This window comes from Scyliorhinus canicula, chromosome 4 (assembly GCF_902713615.1).
Source record: "Scyliorhinus canicula chromosome 4, sScyCan1.1, whole genome shotgun sequence".
Lineage (NCBI taxonomy): Eukaryota > Metazoa > Chordata > Chondrichthyes > Carcharhiniformes > Scyliorhinidae > Scyliorhinus > Scyliorhinus canicula.
The window spans coordinates 64548881-64571193 of record NC_052149.1 but is presented as its reverse complement, the minus strand read 5'-3'; the positions used below and the strand labels follow the sequence as shown (position 1 = coordinate 64571193).

Below are 22313 nucleotides of genomic sequence, written 5' to 3'. Positions count from 1 at the left end.
CCAGACTTGGTACAATTGAAGCATCAAAGCCTCATTTCTGTATGCCCGTCCCCTTGAAATAAGGCCAAAATTCCATGAGGCTGTTTATTACATTTTGTATCTGTGTACTAAAGGCTAGTAATTTGTGTATGCTGCAAAACAGAGACTTTACTTTATTGTATTATTTTTAACCTTCATCCCAACCATTATCAACCTATGCCACAATGTTACACCCAGTTTTATAACCTTTCATTGTTACTAATTATCTCTTATTCAGAAACTTATCAAATATCTCTCGAAACCCCAACATCAAATGGAAAGGTGGGATGTCATGATGTCATGGTCCTTGGCCAGACCAAAAGTTGTTGGTGAGATCCGGTTAGGGGGCCAGTAATGTTTTGCTTAAAGTAGACAAAGTTCACAATTGAAGACACTTGCTTGGTGAAGAAAGTCACAAGATTCCACAGGCTTTTAACATATTAAAAATAAACTTTAGTACGCAGGACAGAAAGATAAAACAATTCACAATATTCATCCTATATGTTAACATTCAGGGTAAGTGTGAGGTACATGTGAATTAACAGGCAAACTATGGTCAGACAAACCACATGGCAAAATAGTTGGTCGATGCAACCAAATTACATAGATTTACAGTGCAGAAGGAGGCCATTCAGCCCATCGAGTCTGCACCGGCTCTTGGAAAGAGCACCCTACCCAAGGTCAACACCTCCACCCTATCCCCATAACCCAGTAGCCCCACCCTACACTAAGGGCAATTTTGGACACTAAGGGCAATTTATCATGGCCAATCCACCTAACCTGCACATCTTTGGACTGTGGGAGGAAACCGGAGCACCCGGAGGAAACCCACGCACACACGGGGAGGATGTGCAGACTCCACACAGACAGTGACCCAAGCCGGAATTGAACCTGGGACCCTGGAGCTGTGAAGCGATTGTGCTATCCACAATGCTACCGTGCTGCCGTGATTTAATAGATTTCCCAACTGACCCAGATGTTAGTTAAACTATGAGTCAACCAATCTCACTGAAACTCTGTCCTCTCACAAGGGTTTCCAATCTTCACCTTTGAAGATCTCTCCTTCGAATTCTTTCCAAAAGACCCCCCAGCCAGATGGCTTCAATGATTGCTCACCGCACAGGGATTCAATTTCGCCTTCTAAGATTGTTCCACTGATTTCCTGAGTACACTCAAACATCAACTTACAAGCACAATTTCAGCTCTTGGCTCCCAGCAGTACATCACTATTCTAAAGGGGTACCTTTACCCAACGTCCCACAGTACGGAGTTGTCAACCTTTGGTTGCCTTCTCAGATCTTCAGGGGTTCTCCTGAACCCTGTTTGACAACCAGGGACTTTCCAAAGCCAACATACCTTAAAGTCTGCTCCTCATAGCACATTCTCTACTGGGAGCGTAGCTTGTTTTTCCTTTCCCTAACTTAGTTGGAATCTGTTTCTGTCCCCTGTCTTTTGTCCCTACCTTTGGGACACTTCTTGTCACCTCTCCTTGTCCTTTTTCCCTTGTCCCTTTATCTGGGACATTTCTTGGGCCCTCTACCTGTCCATTTACTCTCGCCCCTTATTGGGAAACGTCTTGGGACCTCTCCTTGTCTCCTCTCCCTTTTTCCTTACATGACCCATTTGCTGGCTCTGGCGCTCTGCACCCAATCACTTGACCTGGATTAGCACGCCCTTCTACCCCACCCGCCAAACTCCTCCATGTTGAACAGCAATTGGAAGAATCACTGAAGGTGGCAAGACACAGAATGTACTCATGGTTGGGGAAACTCAATGTCCATCACCAAGAGTCGCTCAGTAGCAGCACTGATGGCTGAGTTGGTTGAGTCCTAAAGGCTAGCAGCAGGTGCTGAGGGAACCAACAAGAGGGAAAAACCTACTTGTCCTCATCCTCTCCAATCTACCTGTTGCAGATTCATGTGCCCATGACCAAATAGGTGGAGTGACCACCACAAAGTAATGTTGGAGACAAAGGCCACCTTCACATGGAAGATACTCATTGTGTTTTGCGGAAATACCACTGTGCTAAATGGGATAGGGTTCAAACAGATCTAGCAATTGAAAACTAGGCATCCATGAGACATTGTGGCCCATCAGCAACAGCAGAATTCTATCACCCATAATCTGTAACCTCATGGTCTGGCAGATTTCCCCACTCTACCATTACCATCAAGCCAGGAGATAGATTCTGGTTCAATGAAGAGCACAGGAGTGCATACCAGGGACAGCACCAGGCATACCTAAAAATGTGGTGTCAACCTGGTGAAGATAGAACATAGGACTACTTGCATGCCAGACAGCATAAACATTATGCGATAGGCAGAGCTACATGAACCCATAACCAACTGATCAGATCTAAGCTCTGCTGCACTGCACATACAGTTGTGAATGGTAGAGGGCAATTAAACAACTGTAGAAGATGGCTCCACAAATACCCTCAATGATGGGGAAGTCCAGCAAATCAATGCTAAAGAGAGGGCACTTGCAACCATCTGCAGCCAGGAATGCTGAGCGAATGATCCAACTCGGTCTCCTCCCTTAAGTCCCCAGCATCACAGATGTCAATCTTCAGCTAATTCCAATGTGGGAAATTTCCCAGCATGTCCTGTCCACAAAATCAGGATAATATCAACCTAGTCAATTGCTGCCTTATTGACTGCTCTTAATCATCTGCTAAGTAATGAAAGGTATTGTCGACAGTGCTGTCAAGCAGCACTTCGTCAGCAATAACCTTCTCAATGACGTTCAGTTTGGATACTGCCAGGAATACACAGCTCCTGTCCTCATTAGAGCTTTGACCAACAATGGACAGAAGAGATGAACTCAAGAGGTGAGATAAGAATGACTGTTGTTAACATCATGGCAGCATTTGACAGTGGCATCAAGGAACCCTAGCAAAACTGAAGCCAGTGGGAATCAAGGGTGTTATGGTGGCTATGGAAGGACATGGGGGATCACCAATAGATCTCCCCATGGGCTTCGTGATGTATGAACTTCCCTATTGAGGGGCAGAAGTTTACGCAATGGAAAACAAGAAACGTCGCGTTCGCCCGGCGACTGGAGACACCCGCCCGAAGTCATTGGAGTTCTCCATTGTTCACCTCTCGCCCGTGGCATTCTTGCAGCGGGCAGGGCAGAAGAATCCTGCCCATAATTACTGAATCTATGTGTTTTTTAATGCCCTGGAATGGAAACCATTATTTTCTGAAGATTTATCTTTTCTCCTGTACTATACACTAAAACCCTTGATTTCTTTTTGGATCCTTTTATACTGTTGGCATTTTCTCATTACAAAAAACACTGATTTGATAATTCTGCCATTTCCTTAGTGGCTATTATAGGCCAGGCTTCTCCATTCCCCACCACTATGATCGGGAGTCCCAATCGAGTGGAGCACTGGCTGAAAAACATGTTCGATGCCAGGCGCTGCACCCGTTACCTTTCTCCAATACCCTGCCGCTGGCCGTAGTGCGCTATACCCCCATACTGGCGGGAACATGCTCATTCAGTTTCCTCATTTTTTCAAATGCTTGGTCTATCTGACGAGTCTTGAAATTTTAAATGTTTCACTATGCTTTCAATAATGTCAGCTGTCCATATCCCTGCAGGCAATCTCAACCCCAATACACCTGCCAATTCAGTTAACTGCCTCTTGGTTACTTTCTGTCAACTAGTCGAGTTACATCTCCTATCTTTAGGAAATCCTTAGCAATTCCCAATGCCATTTTTGATTCTAACCTGTACAATATAACTCACAGCACCTCCAATTGCCCTTTTTAAAGCATTCACAGATCCCATCATTTAACAATAAATCTGAGAACAAGTTTTACTATTCAGCATTGAGTAACTTGCTTTCCACATTTCAAAATATCACAACAAATTATTACTAATCAGCATCCAATAACAATTTCTTATGAAATCCTGCACCATTTTTGTTATGATCCTGGTTGATGTTATAACTGGACCGGAAACTCCCAGATTGGAACCCTGTCTTAAAAGGCTATGGGCTGGATTCTCTGCTGTCAGGATTCCCCATTAGGCCGGCCATGCACCCACGGCCGGGGATTTCCCGCTGACCCCATTGGCGGCTGACGGGACGGAGAATCCCAGTTTTCTGATGCGACAGAAGGGAAAATCCCACCTCCTAACTTTTACTTTTCAAAAATTAAATGTGGAAGAACAGAGTTACAGGACTGCGAATTAACACCAACAAAAATACTCTTAGTAAACGTTACAAGTTGGATTATCATACATTACCCCTTTATTTCCCCCTTATCTTAATAATTACATGCAGATTTTAAGATTAGCATGGATTACAAAGTTCATCCTGAACTACAATGGCCTCATTAACACATAAAGTTCTTCTTAAGCACATAAAATGATTGTGGTGAGGCACAATCTGCTCGGAACCCAAGTGAATGTCAGTGGCTTTTTCCACAAAATCCTCCAGGGTGATTCTTGTACCGTGAGCCACCTTGTCTCACTGAACTTTGGCTTCCACATGAGTAATTTCAAATTCAAATTCACACTTTCAAATCTTCTTTTAAAATATGTCTTCCCTCTGCTGGATCCATCAAGGTTTCACTTCCAGGTTTTACACCTCTCCCTTCACGTTTCCTTTGCCTTAAAGGCTTTTATACAAACTCTGAGGTCCAATCACTGTTTCCCACAATTATTTCAAATACTGTCTCTCAAATATTAGTAATTTCTCACAAACCTTAGCACTACTGCAGATATTTTCTGGCCTCTCACGATCCAATGCCTTTTCAACTCTCAGTGACTTTACTGAACAGTAATCTGTTCTGGTTCCCAGTTTTCTCTGTTCCGTTACCTCCATATTTTTTGGAAACCTCTCTTCATTTTTCTAGTTTCTTTAACTAGTTGGACTTTAGATTTCCGGTATCTGTTTTCTTAACCATTAGTCCAGAGTATGGCTTTTCTTCTAGCAAGACTGAGAGAGATGATCCCTCTTCAGCCTTTTAAGTGCAAATGCTTCTAGCAGAGCTGTGAGAGCTGCCTTCTTTCTCACTACCCATCTCCAATTGTAATCAAATTAGCTAAACTAAAACGTAAAAGCTTTGCTACCTCACATGGCCCCAGTTACGAAGCGGCCACTCGTGGTTTATTTACTCTTTATGTCATAGCCTCTCAAAACACAATAGAATCACAATTAGAATTGAAACCATCTCCTACACATACAAACACCTTTGTCCAGCATGAATCCAACTAAGGTGTAAGGGCGATAGAAAAATCTCCTATTTATTGGGGGAAAGCCAGGAAAGCAATAAAGAATAGACTAACATCACAATATAGAGTAGCTTAGCGAGAACAGGGTTAAATACTGAATGAATATACAGCAATTATAGAAAATACAATCATAGCCTAAGTTGCAGCACTTGTATCCACTATAATGAGATAGAAATGCTTTATAAGTTAGAATAAAACTGAAATATACAGATAGTCACTTGTGAAAGGTTTGCAAGGCATAATGGGATATTTGACCACATTATTGAGAGGAATGGGAAAATACAGAATTCACACACAGAAACAGCCAGGCCAGCAGGAATTCATATCAAGCAGCCTCAATGGAGACAATGGAACTAGTTAGAGAGCCAGATAGACGAGAATGTATACAGCACACCAAGGCCATACAGATAAGAAAGCTTTAGAAACCATCTGTGAACCATGAATAAGGTATTAGAAAATCATGAGGTGATCACACTGACAGAAAAATACATTTTATTAGTTAAATGATATGATTGGATCCCAGTCAACCCGCGGTGGGCTACTAGCTTTTTGAAAATGTAGAATTATTGTACCAAAACTCTGTAAATTCAGCGAGATTTGAGACTGCCTCAAACCTCTCTCCCTCGTACATTGATCAAACTTGAAAATAAAGAACATCTTCTTACCAGAGTTGCAGTCTGTGAGTCTTCGTGTTGACTGAGTGGTAATTAAAGGGAAGTCCCCCACATGAAAGCCAGTCAAATACATAGGGCACGATTCTCCGCACCCCACGCCGGTGGGAGAATCGCGGGAGGGCCGGGCGAATCACGCCACACCGCCCTGGCACCCCCGCAACTCTCCCACCCCCGTCCCCAAAATGGCGTGTCGCGTTTTGCGACAGGCCGCTCTGAGAATCGCCGTTCACCGTTTCTGACGGCGACCGGCGATTCTTCGGCCCGGATGGGCCGAGCAGCCTGCCGAACCCGACTGGTTCACGCTGGCGCCAACCACACCTGGTTGCTGCCAGCATGAACAGTGCGCGACCGGTGAGTGTGGGGCCTGTGGGGGGCGGAGGGAGGATCGAGCACCACGGGCGTGCTCAGCAGATGTCTGGCCCGCGATCGGTGCCCACCGATCGTCGGGCCGGTGTCTCTAAAAGACACACTCTTTTCCCTCTGCCGCCCCGCAAGATCAAGCCATGTCTTGCAGGGCAGCGGAGGGGAAGACGGCAACCGCGCATGCGCGGGTTGGCGCCGGCCAGCCTGCGCATGCGCCGCTGACGTCACTTCAGTGCCGCCAGCCGCGTCATTCCTGGCGCGCCGCTTCTTGACGCAAACGTCAAGGCCTGGCACGCGGAATTCACGCGCCGCCGCTCCTAGCCGGGGGGGGGGGGTAGAGAATAGGGGGCGAGGAGCGGCCTCCGACGCTGGAGTGAAACACTCCAGGTTTCACTCCGGCGTCGGCTGTTTGTCTCCCTTTGGGAGAATTGCGCCCAAAGTCTCTAAAAAAGATCCCCTTCAGAATTGGTGACCTCGACGTGATCACTCATCGGACTCCGAAGGCAGGATGCGTCTACTTTGTGGGCGAGTACATTTTTATTTACCACCCAGTAGACAGAGGGAGTACATGTCAGGCACTCGGGTCCATACATTGAGTGATCCGAATAAACAGAAGGGGGAGCTGCAGACACATATGCAATCCCGAGTAAAAAAGGAACGCGCTAATAGTCGGGTGATAGAGACGGACTTCTGTCAGGCCGAGAAACAGCAGAGCGAAGAGTCGCGCGTGAGGAAAGCCGTAGCATCCCCAATAAAATTTTGCGCTAACAGTCGGGTGCACAAAGATTGACTTTTAGCATGCTGAGAAACAACGGAGCGAAGAGCCGCCGCACAAAAGGGAGGTGAGGGCCACGTACTGAATTGACAATGGCTGAAAAGGGGAAAAGGCAGAAGGGGAAGATCTCAATGGCGATCTGATGACAGTTTAATCCAGACCATAGTGACTGCACATAAAAAACTAATAAGGAAAATGATAGAAAAAGGATATAATTCAGAGTCACCAGACAGCAAACAGAAGGCTTGGTGGTTAGGACAGATTTTAAAAAATAAACTAGAAATAGAAGCTGTCATACTTGTTGCAATTATGAAAAACCAACTCTGAAGCGAGGTGCTGTAAGAGATGGAGGGAGGCTCAGACTAGTGACAAGACAGACAAAGATGTACAAGATTTAAACCCCATGACCTCCGCTCCAGGGGCAGCCGTGGAAAAAAAATCACTGATGATTTAGAGGGAAAGGCAGCTAACCTCCACCCGAACACAGATAGCCCCTTGCAGTTCAGTGGTGATCCAATTTGAATTATTTTTTACAAAGTTAAAAGTGAACTGATAAGATTTCTTTCAAACTTGGTTAAGTAACAGAATTTGAATCGGTTTGAAGGAAAAATAAAAGGTAAAGGAAAATAAATTGGAGCACAAAAGTTAACTATTTGAACATGCAATTGATTGGTTGTTTTCCCTTCCAGGCACAAAACCATCAGATGAAATCCACTTAAAACTATACTTTATTTCTAGGGCGGGATCATCCGACCCCCGCCGGGCCAGAGAATCGCCGGGGGACGGTGTGAATCCTGCCCCGCCGCCCCGACAGCGGCTGCCGGATTCTCTGGCGGCAGTTTTTTGGCTGGGGCGGGAATCGCACATGCCGGTCAGGGGCCGTTGGCAGCGACCCTCCCAGCAATTCTCTGCTCTGTGATGGGCCGAGCGGCCGCCCGTTTTTAGCCAGTCCCGCCAGCGTAAATTATACAAGGTTCTTATCGGCGGAACCTGGCTGTGCGGGCAGCCTGTGGAGTCCTCGGGAGGGGGGATGCGGGAGGATCTGGCCCTGGGGTGGGGGGCACGGTGGCCTGGCCCGCGATCGGGGCCCACCGATCCGCGGGCGGGCCTGTGCCGTGGGGGCACTCTTTCCCTCCGCAGCGGCCGCTGTAAAGCTCTGCAAAGGCAGGCGCGGAGAAGAACCTCCCTGTGCATGCACTGGCACCATGCTGAATCCTCCTGGCACTCCTGTGCATGCGCCAACTCGCACCAGCTGGCGGAGGCCCTCCACACCTTCCAGGTGGCTCGACACCGGAGTGGTTCACGCCACTCCTCGGTGCCGGTTCGGCCCGCCCGCTGGATACCGGAGAATCCCGGCCCTAATGTTTACCAATGCAAATATAAACCCCTTAAACTACCATTGTTTTCCCAACAAATATTTCTCACTGTTTGTCTTTAAGTTTACCCTTTAACAGTTCAGTGTAGTTTACTGGAAACAATTTATTTCTTATAGCTAGAGATTGCGTGGCATAATTTGGCTCCAACCATCTACAGGTTTGGAGGTGACACAATTGGAGTGGGTCAGATCTTGAACAACAGTGCGTCAGAGTACAGGAGGGAGACAGAGAACTTAGTGGAGTGGTGTAATGACAACAATTTCTCCCTCAAAGTCAGCAAAACTAAAGAGCTGGTCATTGACGTCAGGAAGCAAAGTATCATATGCACCCCTGTCTCATCAATGGTGCCGAGGTGGAAATGGTTGACAGCTTCAAATTCTTGTGGGTGTACATCAACAACAATCTGTCCTGGTCCACCCACGTCGATGCTACAACCAAGAAAGCACAACAGTGCTTCTTCTTCCTCAGGAAACTAAGGGAATTCGGCATGTTCACATTGACTCTTACCAATTTTTACAGCTGCACCATAGAAAGCATCCTATCTGGCTGCATGGCATCTGCTCAGCCCAAGGTGGTAAGAAACTACAGAGAGTCGTGAACACAGCCCAGCCCATCACGAAATCCCGCCTCCCATCCATTGACTCTAGCCACACCTCCCGCTGCCTTGAGCAAGCGGGCACCATACTCAAAGACCCCTCTCACCCAGTTCATTCACTCTTCCAACTTCTTCCATCGGGCAGGAGATACCAAAGTCTGTACACAAAAGGTACAAAAACAGCTTTTTTCCCACTATTACCAGTCTCCTGAATGACTCTCTTATGGACTGATCTGATCTCTTCACACATTTTCTCGACTGAGTATTATTACACTCTGTATGCTTCATCCAATGTCTATGTCTATGTATTTACATTGTGTATTTATTGTATGTCCTGTGTTATATTTTCACGTGTGCAATGATCTGCCTGGACTGTACACAGAACAATACTTTTCACTGTTACTCTGTACATGTGACAATAAATCAAATCCAAATCTAAATCCAAAAATCTCCCCCCCATCACCAATTCTGTGGGATTACTTTACACTAACTGACAATGTTGTATAATAATGATAGCTGAGAACGGGGAGATAATTAATTTACGATTTATGATGCTATTCTCTTGTTAAGTTTATTGATATGTAAATTTAATCTTTTAACATATTTATTGGGCTTAGTTTGCATGCACATAGCCAAGCTTTATCAGATCTCCTAACCTCAATAAAATATTTAACAGTTAGAAATGAAAGTCTCCAGTATAAACAGGATATATGAAACATCCTTTTCCAGAACTATCTGAAAGTCACTTCAAAGTTGCCCGTCCTTAAGCTGCCTTATAAAATTCTTGAAATTATTTTTCAGATTAATAAAAAGTATAATAGTTCAGTTCCTCACAGTTGTACATGTATTACTTTTCCTTAATATGAACGCTAGCATTTTGTAAAACAGATTTTGAGATCTGAGAAGATGGTGTGGATTCAGCTCTTTAAAATAACCAGTTTCTAGAGTGAAAGCATATTACTATTCAGGACCAGATTAGTTCATATTCTTTCTCTACTTAACAAAATACAGAGCATTTTTTTTAGGTTAATTCATGGGATGAATATTTCATTTTACTGCAAGTACAGAACTTCACACAACAGAAATGTAGCTAGAGATCGGAAAACAGAATTTTCTCTCCAAATTAATGGGAAATTCAGAGAAAATAATAATGTCTTTCCATTGATCATGGATAGGATACTGCTGCCAGTATAAATAAATCCTTCAATCAGATGGCCTTGTCCTTTTAAATTGAAGACAATACAGTAGTTTCTAAAGCCAACATATTCAGAATGCATGTGTTGTCAAAGGAAAATAAAAGATTGTTGGGGGAAAAAACAGCTCGTTACCTTTAAAAAACAAAATTGAATTAGCAATTTGCAATATACAAAAATTATGCAGTCTTCAGTCCTGAAAGGAACAAGTGTGTTCACAATACAGGTACACAGTCAGTTTGATGCCTGCTATTGTCACCTTTTTAACACAAATTCTGCACCAAACAGAAAAAAAGCTAACTTCACTTAAATGAAAAATCGCTGAATGAATAACTGTTTCATGAATAGAGATTGAAAATCATATTCCATTTAATGCCAGTGTATTCTCCTAAATAACTGTAAGTTGTACTTGGATTGCCTGCAGTAGTATCACCATGATTTCTCATAGATACGGTTAATTCCCAAAAGGCTATCTCAGTGCAGTGAGGTGGTTGCTTGAGCCATTGGTTGCAATCGTTCACTCTCATCCTCAGTCATTATTAAGATTATTACTTTTTCAAACTATGCATTTTTTCTCACCTGTTTGGCTCATCACGCCTTCATCACAATTTTGCCCCTGTATTTCATCCTCTCTGCAACACCCCTACTCATAATGCCCCAGTCATTGGAATGCAGTACAGTCAAATGGGATACTGTGATGTGTCCAGACACCACGGGCTGGATTCTCTGACCCGCTGTGCCACATTTCTGTTCCACCCACTGGTGGGATGCTCCGTTACACTGGCTGGTCAATGGGGATTCCCACTTTGACTTTTCCTCCTTTCAAATTTTCTCATTTTCAAATATGGAGTGCATTTGCTAATATTTTTTTATAAAAGCATTCAGTTTTTGTCTATTGATCTACAAAAATTGACAACTTTAGATTTTTGTCAAACAAAATAGTCTATGAAATCTCCCTTTGCTGAAATTGATATGGCTGTTGGCTTAAATATCCTTTACACAAAATGTCCCAGACACCACTATCATCATCCCTGGGTACATCCTGTCCCACCAGCAAGACAGACCCAACAGATGTAACGGCAGAGTGGTACACAGTGAAGAGGAAGTTTCCCTGGGAGTCCTCAACATCGACTCAGGACCCCATGGCTTTAGTTCAAACATAAGCAAGGCAACCTCCTGCTGATTTCCATGTACTGTCCACTGTCAGCTGATAAATCAATACTCCTCCATGTTGAACACCACTTGGAGGATGCACTGTGGGTGGCAAGGGCATAGGATGTACTCTGGGTGGGAGAACTACCAAGAGTAGCTCAATAGCGCCACTATTGACCGAGCTAGCCGAGACCAAAAGGATACAGCTGCTAGGCAGGGTCTGCAAAAGGCAGTCAGGGAACCAACAACAGGGAAAATCATACTTTTTTTAATTTAGAGTGCCCAATTAATTTTTTCCAATTAAGGGTCAATTTAGCGTGGCCAACCAACTGAGCCTGCACATCTTTGGGTTGTGGGGGCAAAACCCATGCAAACACGGGGAGAATGTGCAAACTCCACACGGACAGTGGCCCAGAGCCAGGATTGAACCTGGGACCTCAGCGGCGTGAGGCAGCAGGACTAACCCACTGCACCACCATGCTTCCCCCTTTTCCTCCCCCCACATCTACAGTTCATCCTCTGATGTTAGTTTCTCTGCTGTTTGGCCTTTCACATCTTTTGTTCTCTCCGGGGACTACCATTAACATTCTTTCCCCTTGGTTTCTGTGGCCATTAGCACCCGGTTTCCCTGGGTTTCTGTGCCTACGACTCATCTTTCATTCTCACTCCACCATATAAATATTTCCCACTTTCTCTGTCTGTTAGCTTTGACAAAGAGTCATTGGACTCAAAACATAAGCTCTTTTCTCTCCCTACAGATGCTGCCAGACCTGCTGAGATTTTCCAGCATTTTCTTTCATTTCAGATTCCAGCATTCATAGTAATTTGCTTTTATCTAGCAACTCCAAACTGGTCATCCGTGAAGTGCTGTTGGCATTCGGCAGCAGCAGAATTGTATTCAGCCACAGGCGAGATTTAACTGAAATTAAACAGAGTCCCCTTTCAAGCACGCTTAGCCGGGTGTTTCCCAGCCCTTGGCTTGACGAGAAAGACCCCGCTATCTACCAGGACTCAGTTTCATTTTGAGTTCGCTGATGATTGCACAATGTTCAGCACCATTTGCAACTCCTCAGACACTGAATCAGTCCACGTGCAAATGCAGCAAGACCTGGGCAATATCTGGGCTTGGGCTGACAAGTGGCAAGTTACATTCACACCACACAAGTCCGAAGCAATGACTATCTCCAATAAGGGAGAATCAAACCATCGCCCCTTGACATTCAATTACATTACCATCAATGAATTCCACATTATCAACATCATGGAAGTTACCATTGACCAGAAACTGAACTGGACTAGCCATATAAATACTGCGGCAACAAGAGCAGGTCAGAGGCTAAGAATCCAGCGGCGAGAAACTCAAATCCTGACTCCCCAAAGTCTGTCCACCACCTACAAGGCACGAGTCAGGAGTGTTATGGATTACCCCCTTCTTGCCAGGATGAATGCAGATCCACCCCTTCCACAAACATATGGTCCCACCACCATTGACACACAGTAGCAGCCATGTGCAACCATCTGCAAGACGCACTGTGGGATTTCACCATAGTTCCTTAGGCAGCACCTTTTAAAACCACGACCGCTACCATCTAGAGGGATAAGGGAAGCAGGTATATGTTAACACCTTACCTGAAAGTTCCCCTTCAAGTCACTCACCATCCTAACTTGGATATATATCGCTATTCCTTCAATGTCTCTGGGTCAAAATCCTGGAATTCCTTCCCTAATAGCACAGTGGTGTACCTACTTCACACGGAGTGCAGTGGTTCAAGGCAGCAGCTCGCCACCACCAGTTAGGGATTGCCTCGGCAGCAAAGCCTACATTCCAATTATTTTGTTAAAAAATTTTCTAGGCAGAGGGCAGCACGGTGGTGCAGTGGTTAGCACTGCTGCCTCACGACGCCGAGGTCCCAGATTTGATCCCAGCTCCGGGTCACTGTCCGTGCGGAGTTTGCACATTCTTCCCGTGTTTGTGTGGGTTTCACCCTCACAACCCAAAAGATGTGCAGGGTAGGTGGGTTGGCCACGCTAAATTACCCCTTAATTGGAAAAAATGAAGTGGGTACTCTAAAATGTTTTTAAAAATATTTTAGCCACGATTGAATGGCCACGCTGCGTCTGAAAAGCAGCTCGCCGCTGGACAATGAGCCCGGGAGAAGTTGGGGGATCCCGCTCCCAGGATATACCTGGATTGCAATGCCTTACAAGATTTAACACGGTCTTGCAAGACTTTTTGACAGATCTACATATTAGAGCAAGACAGCTAGACTCAATTTAATATGCAGTTTCCCAATGCACACAAGGTGTTGGGATCTGTCCTCTTTGCGTCGGAGGCCTCGGTCGTGTGCCGTTCATTACTGGTCTTCACAAATGAGGACCAGACAGAACGGCACTCGTGGGGTCTCCCAGGGGGTCGGAGGCCCCCAAGTACATGCCCTTTGTCCCTGCTGGTACCCTAGCAATGCTGACGGAACCTGGGCACCCTGGCACTGCCAATCTGCACTTCCAATGTGCCCAGGTGGTACTGCCAGGGTACCAGTTTGGCACTGCCAAGATGTCAAGTTGGCATTTTTTGCACATTGGTGATTGAGCAGGAGGTGCCCTGCACGGGTGTCAGGAGGAGGTGTGGAGTAGGCCAGGGGATGTAGCCACCTGGGTTGGCCACTTCCCGATTCCAAAATGGAGGTCCGCTAAGAATGCAGGGAAATTCAGCCAGATACAGGGAAACAAGCAGGTACAAGGTTTTCTGTGTATTAGGACTTGCAGAAATCCAGACAGAACTGAAACCAGCAACTATCTGCATATTGATGAGCGATCCCCGGGAACAATTGGAAACATTAAGAGTAATCGAGACCAGTATTGGAGAAATCGATTCAATTGATTGGAACTTAGACCAATCAATTAGAACCAAGTCCAGGGGCCGCACAAAAGGGCGCGAAACCCCTGGGGGCTATAAAGTAGAGCCCCCAAGTTCAGTTCGTCCTTCTTGGCAGGTCTTCTTGGCAGGGTCTCTCAGCAGCTCGAAACAACTCTTAACCGTGACTCTCAACAACGAGAGACCTGCCTAGCAGCTGCACCAACCAAGTAAGTCTCCAGTCAACGCACGCTACGAGATAGGCGCTCCTAGCTACTAGTCCATACCAGCTTGAAGCCTGCAGCCTCAGAATCGAACAAAAGGCCATTGTTCCCCTGACTTGGTGGGCCTTTCCAAAGCTAAGTATAGGCCTTTTAGTGTTAGAGATAGTCTAGTAAATAGTGTTTTATACACGAGTAGCGATTGACTGTGTATTTAACAAATGTGTTTTGATTTGAAACTTACTAACGGGTGTATTGAGTTATTGATCAGCACTTGAACTTGAACCTCGTGGTGGTATCATAAAGATACCTGGCGACACTAGAGCAAGGTGATTAAACAGAGCAAATTAAGTACAAACACAATTAGCAACAGGGACCCCCTCATAATGAGTTGGACTTGGGGGGGAGTCATAAATCATATGAGGGGCTCCAGTAGGCATCTTGATCTCTCGCTACATTGAGGGCTATATGTGGCCTTGGCCCCACATTCCCCGCTGATGCCCCCTACATAACCTGAATGCCATTCAATTGCATTGTGTTTCTCAGTTAGTGCTGAGAGCGCCAGGAAATATGTGGCAAAACGCGCTTGCTATGGGATTTTGTTCCCATTTAATTAAATCGCACCCTCTATGTTTCTTTGGTGTACATTAATGTTGAGGTGAGCTACCGTGAACAAGCTCAAACACTTCATTAATTAGCCTACCATATTCCCATATGTTTCAGTCATTCACACGATCTTCGAACTCCCTAGCCTTTTCACTCATTCAGAATTACTTGTAGTACAACAGGCCAAATGTGGACTCTCTAAAACAGAATTTTTTCATGAAGCAGCGGTTGCATAGAACATCAGAAATTGTTATACCAGACACCAAGAAAAATATATTATAGTACCCTCAATTAAATTTATAAAGCCCTTACCTGTTCTGGAGCTGTAGTTTCTTTTCAATCCAACTAGAGTCTGCCTTTAATGGTTGCTGATCCCTTCTTACCTACATAAAAAAATATCAGTATCAAAAAACAATCAGCTGCCTGGCCAACAGAAAGCATGCTATTCCTGTAAACACAAAGTCAGTTAATTAAAATCATCTTATAATTCACATGTCATGGCATAATTTTACAGCATGGAAAGAGGCCCTTTGGCCCACTGAGTCCATGCCAGCCACCAAGCACCCATCTGTTCTAATCCAATTTTCCAGTGCTTGGCCGATAGCCTTGTATGCTGTGGCATTTCAAGTGCTCATAGATTCATAGAATTTACAGTGCAGAAGGAGGCCATTTGGCCCATTGAGTCTGCATCAGTCCTTGTAAAAAGCACCCCCACTTAAGCCCACACTTCCAACCTATCCGCGTTTTAACACAAGGCTAAATAGCTGGCTTTTAAGGCAGACAATGGCAGGCCAGCAGCATGGGTTCAATTCCAGTACCAGCCTCCCCAAACAGGTGCCGGAAAGTAGCGACTAGGGGCTTTTCACAGTAACTTCATTTGAAGCCTACTTGTGACAATAAGCGACTTTCATTTCATTTCATTTCATAAACCCACCTACCTTTTTGGACACTAAGGGCAATTTAGCATGGCCAATCCACCTAACCTGTACATCTTTGGACTGTGGGAGGAAACCGGAGCACCCGGAGGAAACACACGCAGACACGGGGAGAACATGCAGACACCGCACAGGCAGTGACCCAAGCCGGGAATTGAGTCTGGGACCCTGGAGCTGTGAAGCAACGGTGTTAACCACTGTGCTCCCGTGCTGTCCAAATGCAGTTTATACATTTATTATACATTTAAATATTTCTTATATGTTCTGAGGGTTCCGGCCTCCACCACCCTTTCAAGCAGTAAATTTCAGTTTCCAACCCCGTCAAGGTTAAAAGGTTTTTCCTCACATCCCCTCTGAACCTCCTATACCTCATCTTAAATCTATGCTCTTGGTTATTGACCCTCGGCTAAAGGGAAACTATCTTTCCTATCCACCCTATCTAAGCCCCTCATAATATTATGCACCTCAATCAGGCGCCCCTCAGCCTGCTCTGCTTTAGGGAAAACAACCCCAGCCAATTCCGTCTCTCTTGACAATGATGAGGGGCAGAAATATTTTTTTTAATTTATTTTTTATTTTATTTATTTTTTATTTTTTAAGTGATTGCACTGGAGAGAGTGCAGAGAAGGTTTACCAAGATGTTAACTAGGCTGGAACATTTCAGCTATAGAGTTATAGAAGTTTACAGCATGGAAACTGGGTGGCATTGACAAGTTGGGCCGAGGGACCTGTTTACAGCATGGTGGCCAATCCACCTAACCTGCACATCTTTGGGTTGTGGGGGCGAAACCCACGCAGACACAGGGAGAACGTGCAAACTCCACACGGACAGTGACCCAGGGCCGGGATTCGAACCCGGGTCCTCAGCGCCGTAGGCAGCAATGCTAACCACTGTGCCACCGTGGCAGATAGGTCAACAGCTTTTTCCAAAGGTAGGGGAGTCTAAAACTAGAGGGCATAGGTTTAAGATGAGGGGAAAGATACAAAAGGGTCCAGAGAGGCAATTTTTTCACATAGAGTTCGGTGAGTGTCTGGAACGAGCTGCCACACGCAGGAGTAGAGGTGGGTACAATTTTGTCTTTTAAAAAGCATTTAGACAGTTATGTAGGAAAGCTGGGTGTAGAGGGATATGGGCCAAATGCGGTCAATTGGGTCTAGCTTAGTGATTAAAAATTGGGTGGCATTGACAAGTTGGGCCGAGGGACCTGTTTCCATGCTGTAAACAGGTCCCTCGGCCCAACTTGTCAATGCCACCCAGTTTCTAGTCTATAACTCTATAGCTGAAATGTTCCAGCCTAGTCAACATCTTGGTAAACCTTCTCTGCACTCTCTCCAGTGCAATCACGTCATTCCTATAATGTGACGACCAGAACTACACACAATGGTCCAGCTACTGTTCTAATGAGCAGTTTATACATTTGTATATTTAACCCTGAATTCTTATTTTCCTGCATTGTTTTCATTGCCTAATTCTCTTTACTGGTTAATTCACTTTTTCAAGTGCGAAATTACTTGGAATTAAACTATTTCCAGTCTACACTAGATATGTGACTGTACCTAATATCTTTATAGCAATTCCAATCATAAACTTCTTCTCATCACCTCATTGGTTTTTCTGACCTGTATTGAATTCTCTAAGTTTCATGCCTGGTGTATCATCACTTATTTTTCACTTTGCCTTGTTTTTCTTTATTATTATGCCAGGCTTAAACAAATCAAACCCTTGATGGAGGAGCACGGTTAAACACTAATTTGTAAGATGAGAGAACAGAAAAATGTGTAGTTCATGTTGAAGAGAAACATGGACATTTCTGCCTAGCTTGGCACCGAGCAAATCCTTGTGCACTTTGACAAACAGTCATCCAGTATCTAAACGTTAACTCCCTTCTGTCTCCACAGATGCTGTCAGACCTGCTGGGATTGTCCAGCATTTTCTGTTTTTGTTTCAGATTCCAGCATCCACAGTAATTTGCTTTTATATACTTGTGCAAAGACATCTTCATAATTTGCACACTTCTTTCTGCAACACCATTCAATGCCAGGGCAGCAGGGTGGCTGATGGTTAGCATTGCTGCCTCATGGCACCAGGGACCCGGATTTAATTCCAGCCTTGGGTGACTATCTGTGAGTATGGAGTTTGCACACAGTGTCTACATGAGTTTCCTCCAGGTCCTCTGGTTTCCTCTTACAGTCCACAGTTGTGTGGGTTAGGTGGATTGGCCATACTAAAATTGCCCCTTAGTGTCCAAAGATGTTCATGTTAGGTGGGGTTAGGGGGATAGGATGGGAGAGCTGGTGCTCTTTCAGAGGGTTGGTGCAGACACGATGGGCTGAATGGCCTCCTTCAGCCCTGTAGGGTTTCGATGGATATGGGATACTAGGGTGTGTTTGACTCCATTCTTACTCAAAACTATTTCAAACTCTTCTGATGTAATCTTCAGACCATTATTTGACACCAACATCTCTGGAAACCCACAAATTGCAAAGCATCTATTCAGAACCTCAATTGTTTTTACACTAATGGTATTGGGCATAGTGTCAACATTTATCCACTTGCAGGTCTCGACCTAAAAAAAGTACTTTTTACCTTCCACTTCAAAGAAATCAATATGTACTTGTTTCCATTGTTTTTTTGTGTTTGACCATGGAATGGAAGGAACCTTGGCTGGATCATTTCTCATTCTGAGACGAACTTCACAAACTTTCACCAATGTTTCCAGCAAAAATAGCTTCTTCTTACTGCTTTCATATGGACTATACATGCATGCACTTGATTAAGTTCCTCCAACTGTCTCTCTCTAAATGTTGGCAAAATTGCAACTCTGAATACTTACCCCATAGGAGACTGCCGGAATTTCCAGTCAGTTCAATTCTATGAGTAAAATACTATTGAAATTTCTTCTCATTACATTCTTGAGGCCAGACATTCATAAAATAATTGAGCACTTGACTGAGCACCACATATTTACAAGGAGCGAGATTCTCCATTGGTTGACGGCGAAATCGCAAAAAATGATTGGGTGGAGAAGAGAATCGCGGCGGGTGCCGATTTGACATAAAATCGCTATTCTCCGTCACATTGACAGCAGTGTCAATGCTGTCCGGAACGCATGTAGAGTAAAACTGTTTGCATGTTATTAGCGGGTCCAACCCGGTATTCCCCGGGGCCTCCGCGATGCTGTGCCTCTGATGGGCCGAGTTCCCAACGGCGCGGTTCACATGCTTTTAAAAATCGTGAAACCGGCCTTATAGCTGCTGAGGGAGAGAGAAGGAGTACAGAAAGTGTCCACAATCACCATAGTTTGCTGACAGTTGTGTCGCTAGCCAGGGGAGCTTCTGCCAGGGTTGGGGGAGGTGCAGGGAGTGGCCAGGAGGTGGGCTGTGGGTTGGGGTGGATGGGCATGGAACACCATTGCCTCAGCTGGCAAGGCAGCCATGCAGCTGCACACACCGCTAACAGCCCACTGTGAACATGGGTCGCATAGGTATCTCCCCAGGCCACCCCTAGGGTGCCCTCTGGCCCCAGCGGACCCATTAGCTGCATGGGCGTGCTCCAGCACAACCAGTGCCATTTTGTTGGCTGGGATGAGTGTGTGTGGGGATTGTAATGTGTATGTACAGCTGCAGCTTGTCACCCTCCTGAGTGTCAATCATGGACCCGCCGAGTCCCTCACCATTTTCCATTGTGTTCCACGTGGCAACAGTGCTAGCTGCTCCACAGTTGCTGAATCAATCCAGATTCGGCGCCAGTTTTGCTGACATGAAAGTCCACGAATTCTGCATCGGCGTCAACACATTGGGCTGGATTCTCCGATTTTGAGACTATGTCCGGAACATGTGTCTGCTCTTACGACCAAAAAGTCGGTGCCGCTCCCGCACTGTTGCGCCGCCTGGTGGGCGGCTAGCAGCACTGCCATGTGAAGCCCTCAGCTTTATCTACTGATACGGATGGAGAATGGTCGGGTCCGTGCCTCCCTGTAATCCCCTCGCCACTCTGGGACCACCCCCCACCAGTCCCCCCCCCATCCCCGGCTAAAGTCCCCCCAGCCAGTGGAACACCCCCCCCCCCCCCCCCCCCCCCCGGACTGTGGTGGCGCTGGACACAGTCCGCAGCCGCCACGCAATGTCCCTGAAAACTGTAAGCACACGCAACCGACGCCGTCGTGAAGTCGGCCCATTTGGGGTGCAGCATCGGGGAAGGGCCTCAGATGACATCCTGTGCCGTCCAAACGGCGTGCGGCATACTCGGCAATTATGCTGTTTTTGAGGGGGAAGACCCACCGAAAAACTGCACCGCCTCCGGTTTCGGCGTAAAAACAGATTCTCCTGCCAATTGCCGAACGTGTTTTTGGCATCAGCAATCGGAGAATCCCACCCTTCATCTCAGAAACGGAGAATTCCACCCAAGGTTTTTACTAATTTCTCTGGCAAATACTCTACTATGAACTCTGTGGAGAGGGATAACTATATCAAAAAAATTTGAACTTCCAATTGATAACTGAAAGGTTAATGAGGCCATCTGAAAAAAATAGCTATTTGGCGATCTGTCCAACCTACTTGTGCTGATACCATTGCCAGATAGCTTCATTATGAGCGCTGCCTGATCTCCAAGAATGGCTAATAGACTTAGCCCTGTAGGCAATGTTGACATAGTTTTCAGGGGATTGCTGGCTTTGTTTGATTTACTTTTTTATTACCTTGCAATAATCTGAGGCTGGATTCTCCACCCGGCTGCGCCACATTTCTATTTCACCCCGCCGGTGGGATGCTCCATTATGCAGGCTGGTCAATGGGGTTTCCCATTATGGGGCAGCCCCGCACTGTTGAGCAACCACTGGGCTGCCGGTAAAATGGAGCATCCCGCCAGCGGAGAATCCAGTCTTGATTTTTCTTTGAGAGAGTTGTTCTCAGAGAGTTTTTGAATGCTTATATGTTTATTTATCAATCAGGTATGAAGTGGATGAAGGCTTTCTGTGTTGATATTAATAATGACTATGATTGATTGACAATGTTATGACATTTGTGGATAAACAAGTTTTTTTCAAAGGGGATTTTCAAAGCCTCTTCGTTTATGTTATCAATTTCAATAGCATTTCAAAGACTTTTCAGACTTGCAATGGTTCAATAATTCTGTACATACTGGATACTGGAAGATTGGAGATAGAAATGTATGGGGTGCATGGAGGTGACATGGAGGATATGATAGGGCATTGTTGAGTTATGATTGGGCATGGGAGGAGGTATGGAAGCATGGGAAACATCTCGGGCCGTCCGAGGTATGGAGGGGGTGGCGGATCAAGGTGTTTGATAGGTGAGGGTATATAGGACCTAATAGCCATGAATGCAAATGGGTCGACATCCCAGTCAATGAAAGCAGGTCTTCTAGCCTGCTGGCTGCACTAGATGCCTATCTCCATTGTCAGCTGGGCTTACCTCTGGAGATGGCGAGCCCAAGTCCAGTCCATGTTCACCTTCCCGACACAAAAAAGGGATTGGTGGGATCATCCAGGATAGAGATGGGTTTATGCATCAGGAAGATGCCTGACACCCAGTACCCATCTCCTTGGCAGGAATCTCGCACTTAAGCAATGAAGGAAAAGATTAGGAAGGTTGACTGGCTGAATTGTTTAAAAAGCTTTGAAAGGTGAAAAAGCAGCAGGATTTTGGCAGGGGTTCCAGAAAGTAGGCTAAAGGCAGCTAAAGGTTCTGCTACTAATGATGGGGGAGGGGATAGGTGAGATGCAAGACAGGTTTGATTCAGAAGACCAGAGATGATAAAAACTGGAGGAGGCAAAGAATAAGGTTATGATGAAACCATGGAGGCATTTGCAGATCAGAGTGTGAATTTTGAACTTGGATAGGTTAGAGTGCAGGTTGAGATGGTGCCAATGTAATGCTAAGTGCTGAGATGATAGGTGATTGGGACTGTCGGTTGGGCAAAATAAAGTTGGCTGCAATGGAGTGAGTTGGAAGTTATGAAAGGTGGAGTTAGGAGGTCGGAAGGAAGATATTGGAGAAATTGTGTCTACAGTTGAAAACAGCATGTTCAGTAATGGAGGATTGAAGTAGGGGCAGAGCTCAACAAGGTTTTGGATATGGAGATCAATAATATTTGTGGTAAGTCAGATATGGATGTTGAAGCTCAGCTAGGAGTTGAACAGAAATCTGATTCACCTGACCAGTTCATTGTGGTGGAGAATGGGTAGAGTTTATGGAAACAATGACTCTGATTTTACCCGCGTTCATCTAATACTGGCAACGATACATCTATAATTTAACGTTGCCCAGGAATCTGACAGTGCAC

The 22313-nt window shown here is 45.4% G+C and overlaps 1 protein-coding gene across 1 annotated transcript in view; it reads right to left on the bottom strand.

The window, feature by feature from the left end:
* dab1a (DAB adaptor protein 1a) overlaps positions 1–22313 on the bottom strand; it is an 858599-nt gene that overhangs the window by 531462 nt on the left and 304824 nt on the right. The window contains exon 2 of the mRNA XM_038793498.1: positions 15387–15457. The gene's annotated coding sequence lies outside the window, so the exon portion shown is untranslated. The remainder of the gene's footprint in view (positions 1–15386; positions 15458–22313) is intronic.